Here is a 26,248-nt window from a genome sequence, read left to right as displayed (position 1 = left end):
CGCAAAGGAAGGGTTATAAAGCTGCAATATCATCTGGTAGGATTTGTTGGGCTCTTCCGTTGGTCCACACGGATAGGGCCGGTCATGTCATCACTGGGAGGGCGGCCTTTTTCTCGCCAGGGGTGATTACACGGCCGGACAACAGTAGTAGTAGGTTGTTAGATTTTTCTCTTAACATCAAGCGGGGTTCATGGACGTGGCATGTAGGGACTGAGGATGACTGTTGTGGTGACTCTCCCTAGGGAGTGTCACGTTTCCGGAGTATCTGATGGACCTCATGGCATGCCCAGAAGTCTCGTGTTTTTCTTTTTTCCTTTTATTGTAAGTTGTTTGCATTGTGAACATGTATTTGGGATGAACGCCTGTTATGTTCAATAATAAATACTATACTAATACTATGTGATTGTCCCGTGAACGATGGGCACTACAGCCAGCAGTGTACAGTATACTGCTCACAAGAAAAACCGTATCAAACTTTTGGTCGGCTGTAATACTTCGTGTGCTCTTATTTTGTAGACGTAGATTATACAGAACCTAAACATGTTCCTTTATTTGTACGGAAACCAAAAATGAACAAATTACACACACACGTTTACGCTTGATTGTCCCAAATATACACAGTGATCCCAAAACCGAAACTAATGGCTCTTGAATGCAACTGAAAACAAACTGAAACTTACACTTAACACTTTTCAGAATTCTGTGTTCACACCTCTGGCTCATAGCACAACGGCACACAGACTTGTCTAAGCCTCCAGATTGCATCCTGGGGGATGGCTCTCCGTTCTTCCAATAATGCTGCTGTCAGCTCCTAGAGTGTCCGGGGTTGCTTTGGGTGATTCTGGATACGCCTACCTAGTTGATCCCACAGATGTTCGATACAATTGACGTCGGGGCTACATGAGGGCCAGTCCATTACTTGAATTCCAGCAGGTGCAAGGAAGTCCCTGGTGGTCCTAGCAGAATGTGCAGTGGCTCCATGATGCACTATTGTGAAATGTTGCCCGATATTGTCTGCGATGGACAGTACATGGTTCTCCAGAACCTCCTCAATGTAGCGCACAGCTGTCAAAAGCCCCTGAATAACTACGAGGTCACTTTTATGGTTCAAAGAAATTCCGCATCATACTTTCGCTGATCCGCCATTGTAAGCGGGTGTTTTTTTCACGTTGCAAAGTAAATTTTGTTCTCCTTGACGTTGCCAGACTGTAATACGACCATCTGACCCAGAAAGCTGGAATCTGTATTCATCAGCAAAGAATACTGGAGCCCAGTTTCGGAGCTGCCAGTTGACGTCCTGTTGTGCAAACTGCAGAAGGCATCTTTGGTGATGAGGGGTCAACCAGGCCACATTAAACTGTCCCCGGGAATAGAGATGACCTTCCTTTGGTCTATTGTGGACTGTCTGTGTACTGACGACAGTCCCATGTGCAATAATTAGCTCACCTCGTAGATTGCTGACTGACTGCGGCGATTTTGGAGGGCCTATAAATGAAGAAATATGTCCTCAGGTTGCGCTGTTTTCCGTTTTCTCTCTGAAACGGGTCAGCGTTTGACATTGTGTAGCTCTTGATATCGCTGACACAACCTGCAGATGACTAGTTGTGGCGAGCCACTTTGCCACATAACACTGAGTTTGTCCTTCCTGCAAAAGGGTTGCTGCACGCATGAACTGTTCGGATGGTAAATGCCTTCCCATGTCTTGTGCTCTAACTTGCCTACGCTGCTTACCAATACTACAGCTCACTCAGCATTGACAGACCATGCCGTAGGCCTATATCACGAACCTCTCTTGTTTGGGGTGCGGTCACAAAGATAACTGCTACGACTTGGAAGGTTATGTATTTGACTTCAATATTCCACCACATTAATGTCACCCAGGGATAAACAAACAACCCTGTAGAGCACCATGGATGTGAAACACCATGTGTATACTTTAATTTGTACCAAAGTTGTGATACGATTTTTTTGTGAGCAGTGTATAACTTTAAATTTTATTTTAAATATATTCCACTCTTATATTTCATGGTTTCAAACTAATCTTGTCAGAAAAAGCATTTGAAATTTATTTCACTAACATCAGTGTTTTAAGGCCAGATTTCGATATACTGTCCGGCTCCTCGCCTAATGGTTAGCGAGCTGGCCTTTGTTCACAGGGGTCCCTGGTTCGATTCCGGCAGGGTCGGGAATTTTAATGATCATTGGTTAATCCCACTGGCTCGGTGGCTAGGTGTATGTGTCATCTACGTCATAATTTCATCCTCATTACGACGCGAAGGTCACCTAAGGGAATCAAATCGAAGGAACTGCAGCTGGCAAGCCGAATATGTCCTCGGACACTCCCGGCAGTAAAAGCCATACACCATTTCATTTTTTTCTGATATACCTATGAAATATGGGAAGTAAGTACTTTTTTGTTTCTTACTAGCCCGCTGTGACAATACCATGAATCATTTTGTAAGAAAATTGCAAAATCTGTTAATTTTTAAATACTGATATAAAAAGGCTGCACTATTATTCTGTGTCTTACATGTTTAAGCAATAAATTCTTGCTAGCTTTGGCCTTGTCACTCAATAGGATGAGCTGTAACGGTGAAATAAATGTCCTTTTTATCATTCATATTTTGAAAGTGAATGAGTTATTGCCATGTAACATTCATTTTCAATTGTGTATCAAGAAGGTATGATATCACTAGTACACCCTTTAACTTTGAAGTTACAAGGAATTGTCGCAACGGAATGGACTCCAGAAATTACCCATTAAAGAAAGTTGAAAAATTTGAAAGCTATGGCAAAATTTTAAATATTCTTCCGTTTTTCAGTCTACTCCCCAATCAGTTGTGCCATGTCAAGGGTATCATATTGCACCCGCCCCTACCTAACTGGCACCGGCATGAGATCTACAGGGTCGCTAACAGGTCATGAAGTAAGAAATAAATAGGCGCTGAACTAAAGTAAGCTTAGAGGCGTACAAGGGAGGAGAAGCGGGGCATATAAATAAAAATGAGAACACCTTCGAATTAAAATATTTGACTCACAAACCGGTTTATTGAACCTTAATGATAATGGGAAATGATGCATTAAATTACCCTAATGAATTACATTAACATTTACAAATGCTTGTTGTAGGTTGTTTGTGGACCTCAGTCCGTTATACGTGATAGAAACGAGTACGTTATCGCGAAGCGATGTATCGTGACATATAGCGAATGGAAATTTTATCATAACACTGAGGCTATATTATCGCTAACACATAAAACTAACATGCGTCCGACCACACGTCTGAGCAATCCCTATTCTAATAAAGACCTAAATTTCCCAATGAAATGACAAAACAAGAAAATGAAAATACACACATATGATACAACACCTGGGATCGAACCGACCCTCGCTGTTCTAGGCATCGTCGAGCTGATGGACAGAACCACCACTGACCTTATGTACAACAACACATGACACAAAAAAAAACACATACATGGTACATGATATGCAAGTAAAACACGTAAAAGGCACTGGATCTTCCTTCTGACACTGTAGGCCTCCAATGCCTACGTTGAGCATCGAACTGACAACCTCTTGTGATGAAGGCAGGGTCCTGTAATCCCTATCTAATTATACTCGTACAATTAACAACGATTCATTGGCAAACATTACCATCATCTGCCGGGTCGCGTGTTAATTATTTCACAGCTCTGCCGTGTTAGGTAGATCACATTATTTCGCCGTTCAAAGAAAACAACTTCCCTTTTAACAGCCCCGTCCTATCCTCCTCCGCTTACGGGACATTCAGACAAAAAATACACGCTGGGCCAAGGCCAGACGGTAGTTCTCCCTCCCCTAGGGGTCAACACTCACATTAACAGGCGTAACATTCCCTTTTAAAAGGAAACTGTAACACATCACTCGGACGCACTTCCACAATAAACTGCGGTCTTAAAATGACTCGCGCAAATCATCTTAAAATAAACACACATCTACCCAGCAGTATCATATCATTCTTGCAACGCGACTCCCGCCCCATAATGGTAATCTTTGCCCGATTGTTATTATCATTATTATTATTATTATTATTATTATTATTATTATTATTATTATTATTATTATTATTATTATCGTCGTTCTACATAGCTTACCCGCTACCTTACTTATACGTGGCCATCGCGCGGAATCTATACAGCAATTACAACACAATTAAGCACTCGCGCGGCAATTAACATCTGATTACTGACTGCTAATTAATCGATGGCCGGCACACGGCTACACTATCATCACACGGCAATACATGCATTAATTAATTACTTTTCACACGAATCGATGTTTAATACACTTATTATGATCACTCCCTGGCATATTTAATCACAGAATCAATTTAAACCTATCACTCCTTATCTAAGTATTTCAAAGGGTGGAAATTTTGAGGTTGTCACGTTGGCCGCTGGGTCTCGTAGTGACGTGCCTTTGCATACCGCAGTACTTACCGTTTTATATACCATGCACTTATCAAATTAATGAATGCTCTAATAACTACTCTCATTGCACTCCCATAAACTAATTATTACTGGTCTTCTGACGCAAATAAACAACAGAATCTCCCAAGAAAGAAAATAATTGAATGAATCACTATCCTAAGCAAAGCTAAAGTATTATATTCCCTTAATTATTTACACTCGATTACTCAGACCTGTAGTCGGTTTCCTAAGCTAAGAATTAATTACTACGCGCCCATTCCGGCGCTCTATTTCCACAGGACTACATCTTTAAATCCCTTATAGCGTCAGTTTACAATAAATATTCCCATCCCTTCTATGCATGCCAGATATTAGAACTTTGTACTCATCTCTATCACATGGTGGTGATGCCTTTGTCAACTCGGGAAGTCCATCCTGAGTTTACTCCTCCTCCATGGGCACCACGGTGATGATTTCCATTAATATTCCATCTTGAAGTTGCTGAGCCATTGTTTGATGATGTTGGAGCCGCTAACACTTAATCCTGCACAGACACAACGACACTGTTTAAATCACACTCCGGTTAACAGCGTTCAATGTGAACGTCCGGTCACGATCTCCTATGCGACTATGTAAGATTCTTATATTATAGTAACATAATAAGATGATTTTCCACGTCACGGTTTTCCAAAAAGTTAACACTGGGGTCACTGAGATCAAACTAAACACTGTTTATGCAAATTGGATTATTTCACCTTAAATAGGAATTAATTTCTATTGAACAAAGACCTAACGAGGGCTTAAAAGAGCGTAGCTGCGCCGTCAATGAACCGCAAACCCGGACTGACGCTTGTCCCGTTCTGCAGTAGTTTTTACTAGGGAGCGGTACCCCTTCCCCTAATTTGCGTAGCGCCTATTCCCGGCGTACTCGAGGTAAAATAGTGCGGGCGACCGGTGGCCAATATCTAGTTGGTGCGATTTAGACATAACCACTCAATTATCCTTCGGTGAATCTCTTTAAATTAATTAAAATCTGTTCTGCTTCCCCCGCCACACGGGGTGAAGTCCCGATCTCGAGGAGCTGTCGTGAGACTAAACAGATGGCCCCAGTACTTTTCCACGCAGAAACAACACAGTATTCTTTCCTCGGCTGAAAGTTATCACGGAAGAGGACATTAAACACTCTAAATAAATGTCCCAATGACATTTATCCCTTTTAAATCGGGAGATGAGCCCCTAATTAGAGTTTTATTAATTTTCTATCTCGTAGGTAATTAAGTTGGCCAGTCCGATTCCAAGATGGCTCCTATATTCCGTTTCGAAAAAGTTAGTTTCCCCTCATTCTGTGAGTCTTGAGGAGGGATGTCTTCTCTCGAGTGATGTCACAGGGAATCCCCATTCATAACCCCTCCCGGGTCTAAGTTGGCTTGGCTTCATCTACGGGGCCCCCGCTACACAAAGGATAATACTGCGCAATAAGTCGCAGACAAAGAAATCTCGTAGAATAATTTTAAAATACACAATTTATCTATCTCAATGGTATGAATATTAATTAGTTTCGGTATGACCTCTATTAATGATATGTATATTAATCATTTTCAGCGTTCTTTCATTTTAATAGCATTGCGTGCGTAATTATGGAGATCGATATCAACCAAAGGTCCTTGGATCATGCCCCTATCGGGTTCATATTCCCCTCTCCCCGAGAAGAAATGGGTACAGGCACTGGACACATTTCGTCGCTAAATATTCAATTGTCAATATCGATTCACAACTGTTTCCAAACCTTTGCTTTCTGGCGAAGTTCCTGGTTCTCTCTTTCTAAATAATATGCTATCTGACGCAATGCTTCTCTGTAGTTCTCCAGGTACTGACATTCTGGACATTCTTCATCCCCAAGATCTCTCTGTGAAAACAAATTCTCCAAATAATTGACTTCTTCGGCTTCCTCATTTGGTCCCGACTCTTCATCTGACACGTCACGTCGATCTTCTTCTCCGTCTTCCTCATCGTCTTCTTCTTCCGTTGCTCCAAGTTCTTCAGCGTTGTCCACGTCTTCTAAGTTGCCTCCGGACGTATGGTACAACTTCAGATTTGACGCGTTGTAGATGGTTTCGGTCGCGCCGTCCATGCTTTGCACTTTGTACGCGTTGTTGTCGAGGTTCTGGATGACTCGGTAAGGACCGATGTACAGTTCAGCGAACTTGTGGTAGAACTTGTTAGGTGGATCAGAAACTGTTGGTCGTTTAACGAGAACAAGTTCCCCTACGCGCAGTGGTCGATGGTACCTCTTGTTACGGAGACGACGTAATCTTCGTTCTGCTTGGGCCTTCAAATGTTTTGCTGTCTCCTGTATGCATAGCTCAACCGATAGCCTAGGATCCTGCGGACATTTTAAGACCTCGTGCCATGGTCTCTTCGGAAAACTGTCGAAATGAATCACTGACGGAATTTGGCCAGTAGATTCATGGATAGTGCCGTTGATACTTTCTGTGATAACAGGAATCACGTCCACCCAACGCCAATGTTGTCTAGGACAGTAGATACGGCAAAATTTTGCGATTTCCCGCATTATCCGTTCTGCGGGATTCGACTCCGGATGCCTAATTGAACTTAAGTGATGTTTGATGTTTAAGTTGTCGATGTCTCGCTTGAAGTTTCCCGATGTGAACTGCGACCCATGATCAGTGAGAACACATTCGGGCTTGCCCATACGTGGTATGATTTTAGTCTTCAACTGATTTATGACGGCTCTAGTGTTTGCCTTCTGGATTGGACAGAGAGTGACGAATTTTGAAAACACATCCACGCATAACAAAATGTATTGAAGCCCTCTCTTTCCCTTGGGAAGTGGTCCGTAAAAGTCTAAAGCGAACAGTTCCCGAGGTTTACTTGGCAACAACGGCTTCGGTTTTTGCTTAAGTAGGTACGGATTGGGTTTTACCCGTTGGCAAATGTCGCAAGTAAGGAGTACCTGCTGAACAGTTTTCCTCAAATTTTTCCAGATAAAAGTTTCCCGAAGTGTAGCAATCACTTTATCTCTCCCTGCGTGACCTGTAACGTGATGAGCGAGCCAAACTAAATCAACCCGCAACGTCGTTGGAACCACGATCCTGAATTGCGTATGGTCCTCGTCCACGAATTTATGCAGCATGCCATTAAAAAATTGGTACTTCTCGGATCTTTTCTGAAGTTCACGGTATTCCTCCGTCCCTGGCTGTACTCTACGTTGAAGGAAATCGATCAATTTCTTCATTTCCGGACATTTCTGCTGTTCTTCACCCATAGTCCGCAGCCTTTCTATGATTTCGCGGTCCCCTTGTTCTATCAACTGTATTTGGTTAACCACGATAGGTTCCGGATCTGGATTTCTACTGAGGGCGTCTGCGATTACATTTGCCTTTCCGGCGCAGTGCTCAACTGTAATGTCGAATTGCTGCACAAACAAGCACCACCGGCTGACTCTCTCGCTTGTTAATGCAGATTTCATCATGAACGTCAGAGCTTTGTGATCCGTCCTTAACACAATTGGATACCCATAAATGTATTTCTTCCAATGGTTAAGAGCGGTCACGATCGCGAGCATCTCCAGTTCGGTCACGGTGTATTTCAACTCATGCGACCTTAATTTGCGACTCATGAAAGCCAAATAGGTGATCCTCTGTTCGGGTTCAGGCGTCTCTTGATATAGGACTGCCCCAACTCCTATAATCGACGCATCAGTTTGCACAACAAACTTTTGTGTATAGTCCGGATATCCTAATTTTACACTATGGGCCAACATATCCTTTGCTTTAGCAAATGCTTCATCGCAGGCGAGGTCCCACTTCCACCTATTGTTTTTCTTAAGGAGATCTTGTAATGGTGCAACTATACTGGTGTAGTTCGGACAATGATCCGCGAAAAAGTTACAAATTCCTAAAAATTGCCTGACATGTTTCACCTTCGTCGGCTTTGGAAAATTTTGAATTGCCTTTAATTTAACAGGATTGGGCATAATTCCTTCTGAGTCGATCACATGACCTAAGAATAGGATACTCCTTTGGCAGAAATTAGACTTGGGTAGGTTCACCTTGAAGTTGTTCCTTTCTAAATCAGCTAATAGTTTATCAAGTTTCTCCAGGTGCTCTGGCAAAGTTTCTGATGCAATAAGGATGTCATCCACGTACCTCACCGTAAACTGTTTAACTTCGTCACTGAGGTTACGATCTAGTGCCCTAATGAGCGCTGACCCTGCTGTTTTCAACCCAAAGGGTAACCGGTTAAAAACGTAGGTTTGCCCATCAAACAGAAACCCGGTCAAAATTTTGGTAGCTGGGTCAAGTTCAACGTGATGAAATGATGATGTCAGATCAACTCCACTAAATAGTTTCATGCCCCGGAACTTCTTAAGGACCTCTTTTATACACGGGGCCTGGTCATACTCTGGGATTAACTGCTGGTTTATTGCTCGCGCGTCGAGGCAAACCCGCAACGAACCGTTGCCCTTCTCTACCACGACCAACGGATTCAAAAATGGTGTAGGTGATTTTGATATAATTCCGTTATCTTCCATCTCCTGTATAATTTTCTTCACTCCAGCGTGAAACTTTTCAGGTATCGGATATGGTCGTTGCCGGAATGGTTCCCAATTGTTGACGACTAAGGAATATTTGAAATTTGGAATTTTTCCTGGACGTGAACCAAATACATTTTCGTGTCTCTCTATGACTTTCTGTAATGCGCCTTTGTCTTCCTCCCCTATCTTCGCTTCGTCGATCTTTTCTTGGACTACCTCCGCCAATGATGGTCCTTCATTCTCCGCTTCTAACTTGAAAATCATCCCTTCAAACTCCTTGATCATCTCGTCCCGATAGGCATCCCAGTTTGGGAAGCAATCTCCTCCTTCATGTTTCAATTGTTCTACCTCCATAGTCCAAATCTTCTCCTCCCCGTGCTGTCCCTCGAAGTCGTTTAACCTTACATCTCCCTGAATTGAATCGTTCCTGAATCTAATTTCATTCTTGTCCATGTCAATGACCGCTTTGAATTCCCGAAGAAAATCAGCTCCAATGATGATATTATATTCCATTCTAGTCAGAATTATAAATGGATGTGATATGATGTTGTTCCCGATTTCCAAATCTAGATAGGCCTGGCTATCGCATGTAGTTGTGCGGTCCGGAATTATTCCTCTCACCTTAATATTGGAAATCGGAATGATTGGAATATGTTGTTTCGATTCCAGTTCTTTAACTAGTACTTTAGATACCACGCTGACGCTCGCGCCTGTGTCTACAAGGCAACGAACCAGCAACTGGTTGACACGGACATAAATAACGGGTAACGCTCTAATTGGTTTTGGACATGCCTGAACGGGATCTTCAACGAGATCATCGGGCTGGACTATCCAAGATGCGATGGTCACGGACGTCCACGGTTCCCCCTTTGCGTCGGTAGTCCTCGAAAATCCGACTATCTCCTCACTAGGTTTTCCTAATTTTTTTTAGCTGACCTCCGCCTCCACTTGTATATGGTGGTGCGCGGGGATCAAGATTACTGGCACGGTTCGCAGCATTATGGGCCTGTAGTTCGAGGCTCTCTGCCCCTCGACATTCATCCGACTTAGCAAACTGCTGCATCGAATCTTTCCATCTATCGTTTCCGGCCTGGGTATCTCGCAGATCTCTGACGTAACGGCGTGACTCATTTCTCCTGTCATTTAGGTCACCCCGATAGTATTCTCGCGGTTTGTTATTTTGTCGACCACGGTTACCCCAGTATGAATTGGGTGTTCTCTCGTAAGGTCGTCGCCCTCGTGCGCCGATCTGTCCGTGGTTGTACCTCCCTGACTGATACCATTGACTCCTACCCTGGTCATTTCGATACTTCCATTGGTGGTTTTCCCACTTCGGAGATCGCCAATCCCTACTATTCCTGTTCTGGTTGCCTATCTGAGCATCAGTCTGAGTACTTGTCACCTGAGTACTCCGATTTACCGACTGATCTCCCTCTCGAACGTTTAACGTGTTGACGGCTTCTACGTTTCTAGCTCGACCGTGCCCGATATGAGATGTCTGATCCAACTGTCTTAACACGTGCTCGGCTTCCACTGCCGTACGAATATTTGCCGCAATCAACATGCGCTGGACGTCAGCTGGGAATTGCTTTGTGATGGCGGTTATTAATTCACTTTCAGTCGGCGGGCTGTCCAGTTCGCGCATCTTCACCAGCTGGGAAGTGAAATAATCGCAGAACCTTGTGGGTCCTCCCGAAGCGTACCTCCTCGAGTAAAGCTCTAACCTAAGCCCTTGCTGCGTGTCCAAACCCCAGTATTTTTCCAGAAATAGCTTCTTAAAGCCTTCGTAGCTATCAAAACAGTAGCGGAAAGCTTTAAACCATTCAAGGGCCTGGTCTTCCAAGAATTTTTCCACTACTCGTAATTTCCTATCCGCTGGTACCCGATGATCCGCCATGTAATCATCTACCTCGCGGAGGAAACTTTTTGGCGTCGTCCTAGTGCCTGGTTTAAATTTTTTTGGCTTATCGTCCGCCGAACGTAAGAGGCTATACATAGGTAACGAATTTTGGCCAAGCAAGGTCGACGTCCTCTCGTCCATCGCCGGTAACTTATATTCTTCATTGCCAGGTAATTGTTCCTTGAACAGACTGTATCCTAACTGGTGCGATCCGCTACCTAATTCCATTTTCTTCATTCCAGCTGTTTCCATTTTGAAATGTGGTTCATCCTGAATGTCTAATTTCTTCATTCCCTCTATTTCTTCGCGAAGTGCGTTAATTTGTTCTTCGTGGATCTCCAATTTCACCATCATTTTCGAGCCTTTCTCTTCGCTCCATTCGTGGATCTGTTTAGCAGTCTCTCCTACTATTTGTCCTGACACTTCCTTCCGTAACCTGGCAAGAGTTAGTTTCGTATCGGACTGCGCTGCTTGCGATACCGACGTAATCTTCTCGTCCAGGGCCTCGATTACCGCCAATGCTTTCTCCGTCCTTTCTTCAACGATCCTGATATTTGTCTGATTATCCTCGACCTGCTCCCTTATCTCTTCGATCTTCGTGTCGCGGTCATTCGCTTTGGACCTGACCTGTTCCATTTCACCATTCAGCTGATCGATTTTCCCTTTGACATCCACGATTTCGCCATTCACGCGAGTTATGTCTCTCTCGATACTGGTCTCAACCTGATCAAGCCGCTCAACTATTCCCTCGACCTTTATTTCAACAACGGCATTGAGCTGAGAAACCGCGTCTATTTTATCGCTTAGTTCCTTAGCCCCCTTTTCGCATTGTTGTTGAACCTCCTGAATTTTGTTCATTAAACTACTGCATTTCTCCTCAATCATCTTACTAGTCTCGGTTCGGTTTTCTTCCAATTTAACCTCAAGATGTGTTAATTTACCGTCAAAATTCTCTAATTGGTCTCTGACCTCCGCACGCCCCTGCTTGCATTCATTCTCAAGCGTCTTAATATCGTCCTTCACGCTGTCCCTGATCTGCGCACTATTCTCCTCCATCTTATCTTCCATCGCCTTTCTGCTCTCCCTAATCTGCGTACTGTTCTCATCCATCTTATCTTCAAGTGCCCTACTCCGCGCACTGTTCTCTTCCATCCTATTTCCAAGCGTCTTAATATCGTCCTTCACGCTGACCATAATCTCCTCCATCAAAGCCCGCATGGCTTCACTATCCATGTCGCTATCCTTTGAGATGACAGGACCCCCCTCGCTAACGTCGGCATCAACAATCCACAACAATATAATTATTATTTACTTTAAAAGAAAAGATTCCTCTATCCAAACTTTACGTTCTTCCAGCTTCAAATAATTTTTACTTTAATCGTCATTGCAAATTAAGCCTCAAAAACGGCTATCATTGAAGCTGCCTAACTGCCTAACATCATTAAGGTTCATGAAATTTATATGAAAAGCAACGGGAAATTTCCGAAAATGATTATAATATTAGCCCTCAAATTCAGTTAATAAAGTTGCCGGTTGACCTGTAATTCTAAAACTGGGCTCGATTTTAAATACCAACACCTGTGGTATAGTGCCAATAAATCAACCCATGCCCTCAGCATTGAGGTCCTTCAAACACACAAAGTCATCAGAATCTCAAACTGAACCCATGAAATCAACCTACTGCCACTCGAAAAAAGAAAAGTAGGCGTGAGGTTACCTCTTCTCATCCACGGTTATACCAACGTAAAATATATTTCCTAATAGCAGGTTGCTTGGTGACGAAACACACCACTGGCTAATATCCGTGAATAGATATGCACTAAGAAAGAGCCACTATTCACTTCGAACCTCACTTATGGGAAATTCATTTTATTGTTTCCCGGGATTCGAACTAATCCCCTTGACTTTTGGATACGCCCCTGCTTACGCGAATGTCATGGCTCTGCCCATATCATTGGACCATGGCTGTGTTCTCATTCATACAACGATATAAGATGGACCTCAAGGTGTCACTTATTCAACTATAATGAACTGGGCCTCGCGTGGAAATGTCAGAAGCAGACACGGGTTACCAAAATAATCGTGCCCACTCCTGGAAGCCGCACAAGTATACCTTGCCTAATACACAACACGCCCCTGTCTTCGCATTAATATTATGCGATATGTGGGATAATTATGCGCCTATTGAACATGAAAATTCGTCCATTAAACCGTAAAACATGTCCCACCTGGAGCGTCATTTTATATAGCCACACATTAGATGTCATTTTATATGGCGCTACATTTCCTAAATCTGGGTAGCCCTTATTTACGGACATATCGAGCCCCCACGGTTCACTTACGCCCTTTTATCTCGCATCACGTTGGACGTGCCATTTTGTATATGTGCGCGTCACGTGGAAATGTCAGATAATATAAATATACGCGCCTATTTATATACGCACCACGATGGAAGCGCCATTTTGTATATGGCGCAACGTGTACAAGTCATGTAGAATAAATATACGCGCCTATTTAACAGTAAAACACGTCCCACATTGGGCCGCCATTTTGTATATGGCGCAACGTGTACAATTATCCTCCTCGCTATCGTGACTTAGGCCCCACTTTGGACGCGCCATTTTGTATATGCACCCGCCCCTACCTAACTGGCACCGGCATGAGATCTACAGGGTCGCTAACAGGTCATGAAGTAAGAAATAAATAGGCGCTGAACTAAAGTAAGCTTAGAGGCGTACAAGGGAGGAGAAGCGGGGCATATAACTAAAAATGAGAACACCTTCGAATTAAAATATTTGACTCACAAACCGGTTTATTGAACCTTAATGATAATGGGAAATGATGCATTAAATTACCCTAATGAATTACATTAACATTTACAAATGCTTGTTGTAGGTTGTTTGTGGACCTCAGTCCGTTATACGTGATAGAAACGAGTACGTTATCGCGAAGCGATGTATCGTGACATATAGCGAATGGAAATTTTATCATAACACTGAGGCTATATTATCGCTAACACATAAAACTAACATGCGTCCGACCACACGTCTGAGACCTAAATTTCCCAATGAAATGACAAAACAAGAAAATGAAAATACACACATATGATACAACACCTGGGATCGAACCGACCCTCGCTGTTCTAGGCATCGTCGAGCTGATGGACAGAACCACCACTGACCTTATGTACAACAACACATGACACAAAAAAAAACACATACATGGTACATGATATGCAAGTAAAACACGTAAAAGGCACTGGATCTTCCTTCTGATACTGTAGGCCTCCAATGCCTACGTTGAGCATCGAACTGACAACCTCTTGTGATGAAGGCAGGGTCCTGTAATCCCTATCTAATTATACTCGTACAATTAACAACGATTCATTGGCAAACATTACCATCATCTGCCGGGTCGCGTGTTAATTATTTCACAGCTCTGCCGTGTTAGGTAGATCACATTATTTCGCCGTTCAAAGAAAACAACTTCCCTTTTAACAGCCCCGTCCTATCCTCCTCCGCTTACGGGACATTCAGACAAAAAATACACGCTGGGCCAAGGCCAGACGGTAGTTCTCCCTCCCCTAGGGGTCAACACTCACATTAACAGGCGTAACATTCCCTTTTAAAAGGAAACTGTAACACATCACTCGGACGCACTTCCACAATAAACTGCGGTCTTAAAATGACTCGCGCAAATCACCTTAAAATAAACACACATCTACCCAGCAGTATCATATCATTCTTGCAACGCGACTCCCGCCCCATAATGGTAATCTTTGCCCGATTGTTATTATCATTATTATTATTATTATTATTATTATTATTATTATTATTATCGTCGTTCTACATAGCTTACCCGCTACCTTACTTATACGTGGCCATCGCGCGGAATCTATACAGCAATTACAACACAATTAAGCACTCGCGCGGCAATTAACATCTGATTACTGACTGCTAATTAATCGATGGCCGGCACACGGCTACACTATCATCACACGGCAATACATGCATTAATTAATTACTTTTCACACGAATCGATGTTTAATACACTTATTATGATCACTCCCTGGCATATTTAATCACAGAATCAATTTAAACCTATCACTCCTTATCTAAGTATTTCAAAGGGTGGAAATTTTGAGGTTGTCACGTTGGCCGCTGGGTCTCGTAGTGACGTGCCTTTGCATACCGCAGTACTTACCGTTTTATATACCATGCACTTATCAAATTAATGAATGCTCTAATAACTACTCTCATTGCACTCCCATAAACTAATTATTACTGGTCTTCTGACGCAAATAAACAACAGAATCTCCCAAGAAAGAAAATAATTGAATGAATCACTATCCTAAGCAAAGCTAAAGTATTATATTCCCTTAATTATTTACACTCGATTACTCAGACCTGTAGTCGGTTTCCTAAGCTAAGAATTAATTACTACGCGCCCATTCCGGCGCTCTATTTCCACAGGACTACATCTTTAAATCCCTTATAGCGTCAGTTTACAATAAATATTCCCATCCCTTCTATGCATGCCAGATATTAGAACTTTGTACTCATCTCTATCACATGGTGGTGATGCCTTTGTCAACTCGGGAAGTCCATCCTGAGTTTACTCCTCCTCCATGGGCACCACGGTGATGATTTCCATTAATATTCCATCTTGAAGTTGCTGAGCCATTGTTTGATGATGTTGGAGCCGCTAACACTTAATCCTGCACAGACACAACGACACTGTTTAAATCACACTCCGGTTAACAGCGTTCAATGTGAACGTCCGGTCACGATCTCCTATGCGACTATGTAAGATTCTTATATTATAGTAATCATAATAAGATGATTTTCCACGTCACGGTTTTCCAAAAAGTTAACACTGGCGTCACTGAGATCAAACTAAACACTGTTTATGCAAATTGGATTATTTCACCTTAAATAGGAATTAATTTCTATTGAACAAAGACCTAACGAGGGCTTAAAAGAGCGTAGCTGCGCCGTCAATGAACCGCAAACCCGGACTGACGCTTGTCCCGTTCTGCAGTAGTTTTTACTAGGGAGCGGTACCCCTTCCCCTAATTTGCGTAGCGCCTATTCCCGGCGTACTCGAGGTAAAATAGTGCGGGCGACCGGTGGCCAATATCTAGTTGGTGCGATTTAGACATAACCACTCAATTATCCTTCGGTGAATCTCTTTAAATTAATTAAAATCTGTTCTGCTTCCCCCGCCACACGGGGTGAAGTCCCGATCTCGAGGAGCTGTCGTGAGACTAAACAGATGGCCCCAGTACTTTTCCACGCAGAAACAACACAGTATTCTTTCCTCGGCTGAAAGTTATCACGGAAGAGGACATTAAACACTCTAAATAAATGTCCCAATGACATTTATCCCTTTTAAATCGGGAGATGAGCCCCTAATTAGAGTTTTATTAATTTTCTATCTCGTAGGTAATTAAGTTGGCCAGTCCGATTCCAAGATGGCTCCTATATTCCGTTTCGAAAAAGTTAGTTTCCCCTCATTCTGTGAGTCTTGAGGAGGGATGTCTTCTCTCGAGTGATGTCACAGGGAATCCCCATTCATAACCCCTCCCGGGTCTAAGTTGGCTTGGCTTCATCTACGGGGCCCCCGCTACACAAAGGATAATACTGCGCAATAAGTCGCAGACAAAGAAATCTCGTAGAATAATTTTAAAATACACAATTTATCTATCTCAATGGTATGAATATTAATTAGTTTCGGTATGACCTCTATTAATGATATGTATATTAATCATTTTCAGCGTTCTTTCATTTTAATAGCATTGCGTGCGTAATTATGGAGATCGATATCAACCAAAGGTCCTTGGATCATGCCCCTATCGGGTTCAATATCATGCTGAAAGAAGAGTTACTTCTACACAGAATGCGTTACACTTGTGGCCAGGAAAAAATACTGTATATACGCCCGCAAAAGTCTACTGAAAACCTTTCAGACAGATTTAAATGAATAAAAATAGTTTATTTTCAAATGTTGAATTGTATTTTACAGTTAATTTAGTTGTAAACTATAACAATAATAAGATATCGCTAAGAACTCGCGACATTCTTTTACTTTAACCGACATCCCTACAAATTCAAAGTCCCGCCGGCCCGTTTAGGTCGAATAACCGGGATTCTATGGTACTGTACTTCGTAGAAAACTCTTAATAAGAAGCGATCTACCTGCCTTGCAACAAAATTACGTTATTTGATTAACTTCCCTAAGTTCCCGCAAATACCTGGCTGAATGGTCTTCGATTTTGAAGGCCCCGGTTTCTAATCCTGGCTGGGTTGAGGATTTGAGTAGCGACTTCATTTCTCCGTCTCAAGAACTGAGGGTTTCTGTTAATCTTAATACACGCCTCTCTATTCACACAACACACTAAACTGCTATTAATCACAGAAGCACACATAGGATTCTAATCAGGAACAGTTTCTGGTAGTTAAATTGGACCAGTGTGTGTGTGTGTCATACTGTAACCGTTCCTCACTATGCCATAGGCATGTTAGGAGGCTTAGTCAATTATATAAGCCGTTTTCCGCAACATTCTGCGACACATAATGCCGTAATTAGCAGTCTACGTGCCAAACCGGGATGCGAGTTGCGATACGCAGGCCCGAAGGAAGCAGTTTTCTGCGCTGTATCGAGAAAAGGATGGCGTATTACCGCGGAACCTTGAGATCGCCCTCTCACTTCGTGCGAGAGAGGAGGAGAGATGACGCTACGCGTGGAAATGTAGGTTGTCGGAGAGTGGGCTGAATTAAGGTGTGTTAACCCCCAATAAATAAAAATCCTTGCTGATTCAACACCGCACTCATTGGTGCCAATTCACCATAATTAACTAAAAAGAAGAAGAAAAAGGACACCTTTGTCTGAGATAAGCTATGAAAATGTATAATTCAGGTCTCATTCGAACCAACGTATTTAATGATAATTATTGATGCATATAAACGCAATACTTTAATAGTGGATCGGTAATGACGCATGTCATATAGTGGTACGCGGACTAAAGATGACTGTCATGATCTGGCCACGTGAGAAAAAAGTGGGAGGTCTTGCGAGATGAACCGTAACGCGTGAATTTCTAAAAGGACGCTTTTGAGATTGTGAAAGACCCGCTGATCGTATTGATTTAAAATTAGATCAGTATAAAACGGGGGTCACGATCTGTAATTTGATTGCTTTCACCTTGCTGAAATATTCCGTTTACCGGAGCTCAATCTCGATCAGGGGCGTGGTCTACCACCTCCCTAACCACTCAGCCCAGATGCTGTAAATAAAACCCGGACCTAGATTCAATATCCCATTGTAATTTTTGCAGCCGCAGTACTTACGTGTCAGTAATGAACTATGGATATCAGTGTAAGTGCTGTGTCGAGGAAAAATATATCAGTGCGGTGTAAATATCGCGAAATAAGCCATGTTGTACGAGATTAACTGCAGTGGTGATGAATAGCTCATTTTAACATTTAATCCTTTAAATATAGACGACAGTCAGTGTCGACATATGATGCAATCATCAAAGAAAGGGCAAACGCATCAGGTTGTTTAGAAGTAGTGAGACAGCCGATTATATTCAGTAATTAATAGTGGCTGTTTTAAAAGCATTTAAACAGTGAGTAACATTCAGTAAAATTAAAGGTGTTCATGATAGGAATAACGTTTGCATACTCCAGGGACACTCATGGTAACAATTAGTCAGATTGTGTGATTAATGGGGAAATGAATAGTGACTTATACAAACTTACCACTATTTTGGGTTAGTCCATTTGATTTATAAGTGAATTTAATCACCATTAGATTTTTGAAAGCACATAAACAGTGTTTATTAACTAAATTTCCCACTTTTTTCCTATATGTCGTGAGTGATCATCGAACCCAAGAATTGGAATCAACGAGAATCGCACCTGAGTGCCTGCATTCATCTCTTCAGGGAACGTCTAGAAATTCCAACAACGGAAGACCACAATTCGGGACATGGATGTTGTGAGGAGGAAAAAGAACCAAGAACTATTTAAGAGTGTAGCTGTCGTCATGAGGGTCTAAAATTCCAGGAGTATCCTCGAGATGGCAGCGAACCACAGGCATTATCTGATAAGTACATTCCTTGAATATATTAAACCACGAGATTTGAATGCTAGTATTAACTTTTATTTATAAATTTAAAAAATTTCCTAATATTACTAAATGTAGAGAACACTATACGCGTGTGACTGGGAAAGATTATTTTATTAATTTAAATAGGATTTCTTCTCTGATTTAAGGATAATCACTAATATTCCAGTGGGCTTATTTGCATGAATTAGTACATAGATGCCATAAATTCTTATTGCGTGTTAAGCACATATTTGAGGAGAATGGCACTTCAGTTAAATTTATAATTCTTCTTAATGTTACTAACTGGTAAGGATCTTCATAGTAATTTGAATACAGACTATGTGTTCGCTTCACAGAGTGATTCAAGTATTTTATAAATCCCATATAATAAATATATGATAATTGAAGATGTTCAAACCGAGGTGTAATTTGAATTATATAGATACGCGAGTGAAATTGAATCGATTAAATAACCTATAAGAATAGAGTCTTCTCTATAAATGAACAAAATGGATTTGAGATGCAGTGGTGTGATGCGGGAAGGATGAGGCTTGTGAAGTGTTTGAGATACTGGAATGAAAAATAATTATAATAATAACGGCTATCGTGATGTATTGAATTAGGCTGTATATGTAGCCGACATAATAGGTAATAAGAATTCATGGCCTTTAAATAAACGTGTACTTGGAAACGAGCCAAGATGAAAAGAATGAAAAATAAATAAATAAATAAACAAAGAAAGAAAGAAAGAAAGATAGAAAGAAAGAAAGAAAGAAAGAAAGAAAGAAAGAAAGAAAGAAAGAAAGAAAGAATAGAAAATGTCTTCGCTGCCGCAGGGCAGGACACTGGCCATTCTTGGAGAAAGACAGATTTACGATGTAAGGATTTGCACGGTCCGAGGGGGACTGTGTTGTGTCCAAGAGTCTTAAACATTTGCCTGTAAGCTTTCTTTTATTCACCAATGCAATATCAGTCCCATGCTAATGATACATTATGAGTAAAAGTAAGGGTTATTCTGCCCGAAGGCAGGTCCGAACCTCCGCAGAGGTGTTCCTCAGCCGGAGTTTACGTGCGGTAGGGTGGCCAGTTCCTTTCCGCTCCTCCATTCCCTTACCCCCACCAACAGCGCGTGGCAACCCATCCAACTCCTGACCACGCCCAATGTTGCTTATCTTCGTAGATCTCACGGGATCCGGTGTTTCAACACGGCTACGGCCGTTGGCTTACATTATGAGTAGCATTGATAATTTTACGTTTCTGCGAAGGACGTATTCCTCCCCATTTTTATGTATCAAATTAGCTCGTGATAGGAGTTTCAGATTTTTACCTCGGACGCTGAAGAACGTGGTTTCGACCCGCGTTGGAACTATGGATTTAGCCTGAAACTTTATGGCTTGACTAGGCGATATTTTCAAGATGTATTGTTTGCTATATGTTTGATATTTTACTATGTAATGTATTTATGTATTTCATTATTCCCAAGTGTTTATGGTGATGGGTTAGATACCAGCGTTGGTTGATTTACTTTGAATATAACAGGATTAGGTAAGCCCAGGATAAGCGTATGTGTTCAGTATAATATGCAATTGATGTGGTCAAATAGACCATGTGTTTGATATAAGGCGATGCAATCTCGCGCGTGGAAAAAATGTATAAATCAATACGCATAGATTCCATAACCATGACAGTTAATTTATAATTCTTCTTAATGTTACTAACTGGTAAGAATCTTCATAGTAATTTGAATATAGACTATGTGTTCGCTTTACAGAGTGATTCAAGTATTTTATAAATCCCATATAATAAATATATAATCATTGAAGATGTTCAAACCGAGGTGTAATTTGAATTATATATATACGCGAGTGAAACTGAATCAATTAAATAACCTATAAGAATAGAGATATGTTTTAATGAGAGAATGCCATCCTGACTTTTGGTCAGTCCATTCAGATAATAGATACCATCGAGTATCATTGCTTAGAAATAAATAAAATAAGTGCATGAAATGCGTACAAAGTATCAGTGCGCGTTAACAAAGTGATTTAGAGTATGCCAGGCGACAACCACAACTGTGATTAAACTGAAAGGACGTTAAGGCATACTGTATACAAATGATTGCTTTTGAGTTGATTATTTATTTGTTTATGTGTAATAATGTGGCATTATCTCATGTACTTATCGTGTAGTTCTATCAGTTTAATAAAATGTTTAGTAAATATTCTTAACAAAGATTCTTCTCATTTAATAATATTGATGATTGATGTATTCCTCTTACATTATAGAGAACCCCACTTTCGATATATTTTATGTAGTGCCTATTTTTCTTTTACGAACATTCCATTACGCGTATGCTTCTGAGCTTTAGCCGTTGACGCAATGAAAGTAGGGAGGATGAGACTTCGAGCCCCGCGAAGTGATTTCCGAAGGTTCTCAGCAGGAATTCCATTTATGTATTTGTTTGTGAAGCCGTATTATGTAATTATTGCCCTGATATGCCCGCGATGGGTACACTAAATAGCACACGCGATCTCACAATGGCATGGTAAAAGCGGCTGGAAAGGAAAGGCTGTATTTTTTAAGAGATCATGTTGTCAAAATACAGTCTAGCAGTAATGTTGTGCCGGAAGTCAACAAGATGAAGTTAACATACTACCTACTTAAACCAGAATAGAACCCGCTTTTCTTAGAGCAGAAGAAGAAGAACGATAGCTGATCACCTTTCGAAAACATGCTTTAGAGTTGTGAAATCGACACTCTTCACTTCAACGCCACACAGCGACAACACACCCAAATTGATGCCCGTCGAAAACAGCGCCACCTGATCGCTCGCATATCCTATTTGCGCTTGTCCGATCTCCTGCGAGTATCTGGACTGTGTTGCCACTACTTTATTTACGCGGCTGTGAGCTTGCATCCGGGAGGTAGTGGGTTCGAATCCCAGTGTTGGCAGCCCTGAAGATGGTTTTTCGTGGTTTCCCATTTTCACACCAGGCAAATGCTGGGGCTGTACCTTAATTAAGGCCACGTCCTCTTCCTTCCAACTCCTAGGCCTTTTCCATCCCATCGTCGCCATAAGACCTATCTGTGTCGGTGCGACGTAAAACACTAGCAAAAACTTTATTTATATCTCTCGTAAAAACTGAAAATTAAGAACATATATATCTTATAAATAAAATATTTTTGCAAATTTGATGAATTCGAGAGCCCACGCTCGAATGAAGAAGGCTACTAAAATAGCAAGTTTGAGCTAGAATACCATCCAGTTGGAAGAAGACGTTGATTGCCCCTCTGAAAGACGATTTGAGGTATGAGGTCGGAATGGACTGAATAGATCATAATGAAGAGTAAGTAAGTTAGTGAGTAAATAAAATAGAGTTCTCCTATTGCTCCACACTGCTATCCCGAGAATTATTTTCCACTCGTTAAGGTCAAAATCTGTTGTTACGGCACTCGGATTGCTCCTGGTGTTAATCTGTCCAGCCATCGTTCACCACACATACAGATGAACCTGGTCTCCTTTTCATATTATCGCCGAATACGGCGGTCCTCTCTCTCGGTGGTGCCACGGCGACGTCCAGAGCCCGGTCTTCTTGGGAGCGTACCTTCTCGTGGCCACTGCTGCCAGCACTCATGCATAGCGGAGACATTCCTGCCAAGTCGTTCCGCAATAGTGCGGAAGAAAAATATACCTCCACGTAGCCTTATTGTACGGCCTCGTTCAACCGCAGTGATTACTTGATGCTGATCTCTCCGTCGTCATCAAGGCATTCCTGACCCACTCACAGTCACTCCATCCAATCTCACAAATAACTAACGCTCTCGCACAGTACAGCCCGATTTAAAGCAAACCTGATGTGTAACGTCAGGGGGCCTCTACAAGCGCCACCCTAATGCGAGTTGCGGGAAATTTGTATCAATGTCAGCTTTCAGATGTATAAACACGCCTACCAACATTCGTTAATCTAGCATAACCCATTCTTGGTGTTTGGATATTTTCTTCCGCCAGTGTAGGTATAGACCTATATCATTTCACAAACAAATGTTGAAAATGTATTCCACGCTATTAAAAATCAAATGAATGGTTAAACAACAATTTAAGAGTATTATAAATTTGTTAAAAATACAACCATTCATACTCTGTCGGGATTGAGCATACTTCTTTTCCTGTCAAATATGAGTCCTGCTGTGCCAAACAGTCTCTCAGAAAATACTGTTGCTGGTTTTTCCAGATTCGGAAGCTTTGTTTCGTAATAATCGTAAACACTTGAAAGGGGGAATAACAGATCGTCTTTCAGGTATGTGGTAATTTCGCCTTCAGAAGTGTTAACTGACAATTAATTTGTTATTTTCTTACTTAATACTGCCGTACAAGCACCACATAACAACAATTTTTCTGGCTCCAAAAACGGGTCATATAAAATATATATACTTATATTTTAAATCTTTACTATACTAATTTTAGCAAATATTTAAAGGTTTCCTATAATTTCGCCAAAGATTTGAATACACAACACGTTAAAACTTGCTTACAAGCTCACCTCTTCAGTTGTAGATTCAGGACCCTCCTGTTGATTAGTAAGTTGCAGCAGTAGCAATGACCGGCAAACTACGAACAACTCGCCCTTTTGAGCAGCGGTCCTACAGTGTAGCGATGGAACATAATTCGTTCTCTTCAAGATTTCTGGACCGCATATTTATTGCGTCCAGCATTGCCTGTCTTACTGACACAAATACACTGTGTGATGGCTTCTAAAGATGATATATGACACTGTTCATAACGGGGGTTGCCTCGGTCTCTCTCATTGTAGAAGAAATTAAGGCTAGTGTTGCTTGATAAAAAACGCTTCTTTTATTCATCAACAAATAAATATGTTCACATTGTGATACTTTAAGATTAACTGGAAAGGTTAGATCGTCAGATGTGAACACAATGGCTCTCTTCCGTTCTTGAAGAGTTGAAATCCAGCCTGTAATTTCATCTTGAATCAGGAGGTGTTATGAAACAGAAAGTTTTTCTGTGCAGTTTTGAGAATCGTTGTGAATTTTTGAGGAATGTTTGAAATTTCCTACACAATGCAACGAGATTCTTAATATTCTTTGAACTGAAAATTCCCTCTTTATGAATAAGTTGTAATGTATGAGATACACACGGAAACTGCGGAAATTTTTCCAGTTTACCATTTGTCATGATTCACAGCCACTGTTGTATCAGTTAATCCCCAAGTCTCCAATGTCTTATACAAGAAATTTACAATATTTTCACCTGCGTGTCTCACTTCCTCAAATGGTATCACTTCAATGTATATATGCTGAAGTTTGTGGTCTTGGTCTACAACGTTAATTGTGATACTCAGATAGTTGTCTGTTCTTGCCGATGTCCACAAATCTATCTTAACAGTCATGCTATCTGCATTTCGGAACTCATCGTTTAATCTTTCTACTTCAAGATGCAGCTCTTGGAGGATGTCATTTGATATGTGCTTACGAGCAAGCCGAATCAACTGCTTAAATCCTTTGTCTTTTAAGATGTGAGGGTAGGCTGGCTAATATTAGAGTATTGTGATGATGTTGATTATGAAAATTACAAGGACACTTACTTCGAAATGGAATGAACAGGTACAGGAACATCCAATGCCATTTTTTCGCATGTGACACTTTCACTGTTTTGAATTTCTTTTATTGGGATGTTCAGCAAAAGCAATTTTATGAAGTGAAGTGACATGCTTTTTCAGGTTACTAGTGTTGTGAGTTTTCCTTCTCGCTTTAAACTACTTTCTTGAAATGCAGCAAATTGCACGGTTAAGACAAAGAGACCTGAAATGGAAATAGTTCCACACTTTACTCATATTACCCAAAAGCGGTAGATTACGAAACACAGCGGCTTCTCTCACTTCAAAATAACAGCTGACTTCAAATCTAAAAAAATAATCTAAAATCAACATCAGGGTTTATGATACAAGTGCTGGAGTTTTTGCGGTAAATAGTTTCCTTATTTGTGACTTGATATTTTAAATAGACCACGGTAATTGTTTACTGGAAGTCTCTATTATTGGTTATACTCATATTTATGGTATTTTGTAGGTGGAACGTGGTTTTGGCATAGCTGTCCAAACTGACAATAAATTAAGCTACAAAGAAACGTATTAGAAATCATCTTCCTCAAGCTGCAATTCAGCACGTTTTATTGTCCTGTCACATGACTTTCAAAGAAATTTGTACTTCGGACATGCTGGCACCAGAACATCTACTGAAATTGAGAAATCCCTATTGTAATGGGATTAGTAGAGCTATCAACGAGCCCAAATTTTTGCTATATCTGATACTGCTATTTTATATAAACTTTGTTGCGCACGAGTTGTGCGGTATTAGGATACATTAATCAATACAGAGGTCTATGATTGATTTCACACGATTTTTACACGACAGTACGTGATATCGGTCACAATGTTTACCACAGAGTTCACATATGCACATCGAGTCCGGGTCGTCGTATGTCTTCGACCTACAGATTTTGTGATGGTAGCCATGGACTGCCATGGAATTTACAAAATGTCTCAGCTCCTGGTTTGTGCCGGTCCATGCTCTGTTCATCATGGCCTCTGAAGAGTAGAACTCTGGCCATATTTACTTCTTTTTCTTCTCCCTCTCTAACCGCAGTTTCTTCCAGTTGTCTGTACAGGGCAGATTGAATTTCCATCTCAGGTCCTCTATTAGAAATGTTTCTCTCGCGAGTTCGTACGCTAGTCTTGACTTGGTGTACTTTGAAATACCGAGGGCTGCTTTCAAGAATCTGGCTTTCACTTTTTCCATTCGTATTAGGTCTTTATGGCTTATCTTTTCCCATTTTATCTCTTTTCCGTATGTTAGAATAGGAACGATTTTGGCTTCAAAAAGGGCTATAGTTACTGCTATTTTGAAACTTATAAGTTATGTGCTCCTTTCCACCACTTTAAGAATTGCTATTTTTTTTCTATTTGCTTTACGTCGCACCGACACAGATAGGACTTACGGCGACGATGGAATAGGAAAGGCCTAGGAATGGGAACGAAGCAGCCGTGGCCTCAATTAAGGTACAGCCCCAGCATTTGCCTGGTGTGAAAATGGGAAACCATAGAAGACCATTTTCAGGGCTGCCGACAATGGGTTTCGAACCCACTATCTCCCGGATGCAAGCTCACAGCTGCGTGCTCCTCACCGCACGACCTACTCGCCTGGAAACTCCTATTC

At 41.4% G+C, this 26,248-nt stretch overlaps 1 protein-coding gene across 1 annotated transcript in view; it reads right to left on the bottom strand.

The window, feature by feature from the left end:
* Nucleotides 1-26,248, bottom strand: part of LOC136864344 (lachesin) — a 512,637-nt gene that overhangs the window by 301,857 nt on the left and 184,532 nt on the right. The window lies entirely within an intron of this gene.

The sequence above is a fragment of the Anabrus simplex genome, chromosome 1, assembly GCF_040414725.1.
Source record: "Anabrus simplex isolate iqAnaSimp1 chromosome 1, ASM4041472v1, whole genome shotgun sequence".
Lineage (NCBI taxonomy): Eukaryota > Metazoa > Arthropoda > Insecta > Orthoptera > Tettigoniidae > Anabrus > Anabrus simplex.
The sequence above is the reverse complement of the archived record's forward strand: the minus strand, read 5'-3'. Positions and strand labels throughout refer to the sequence as shown.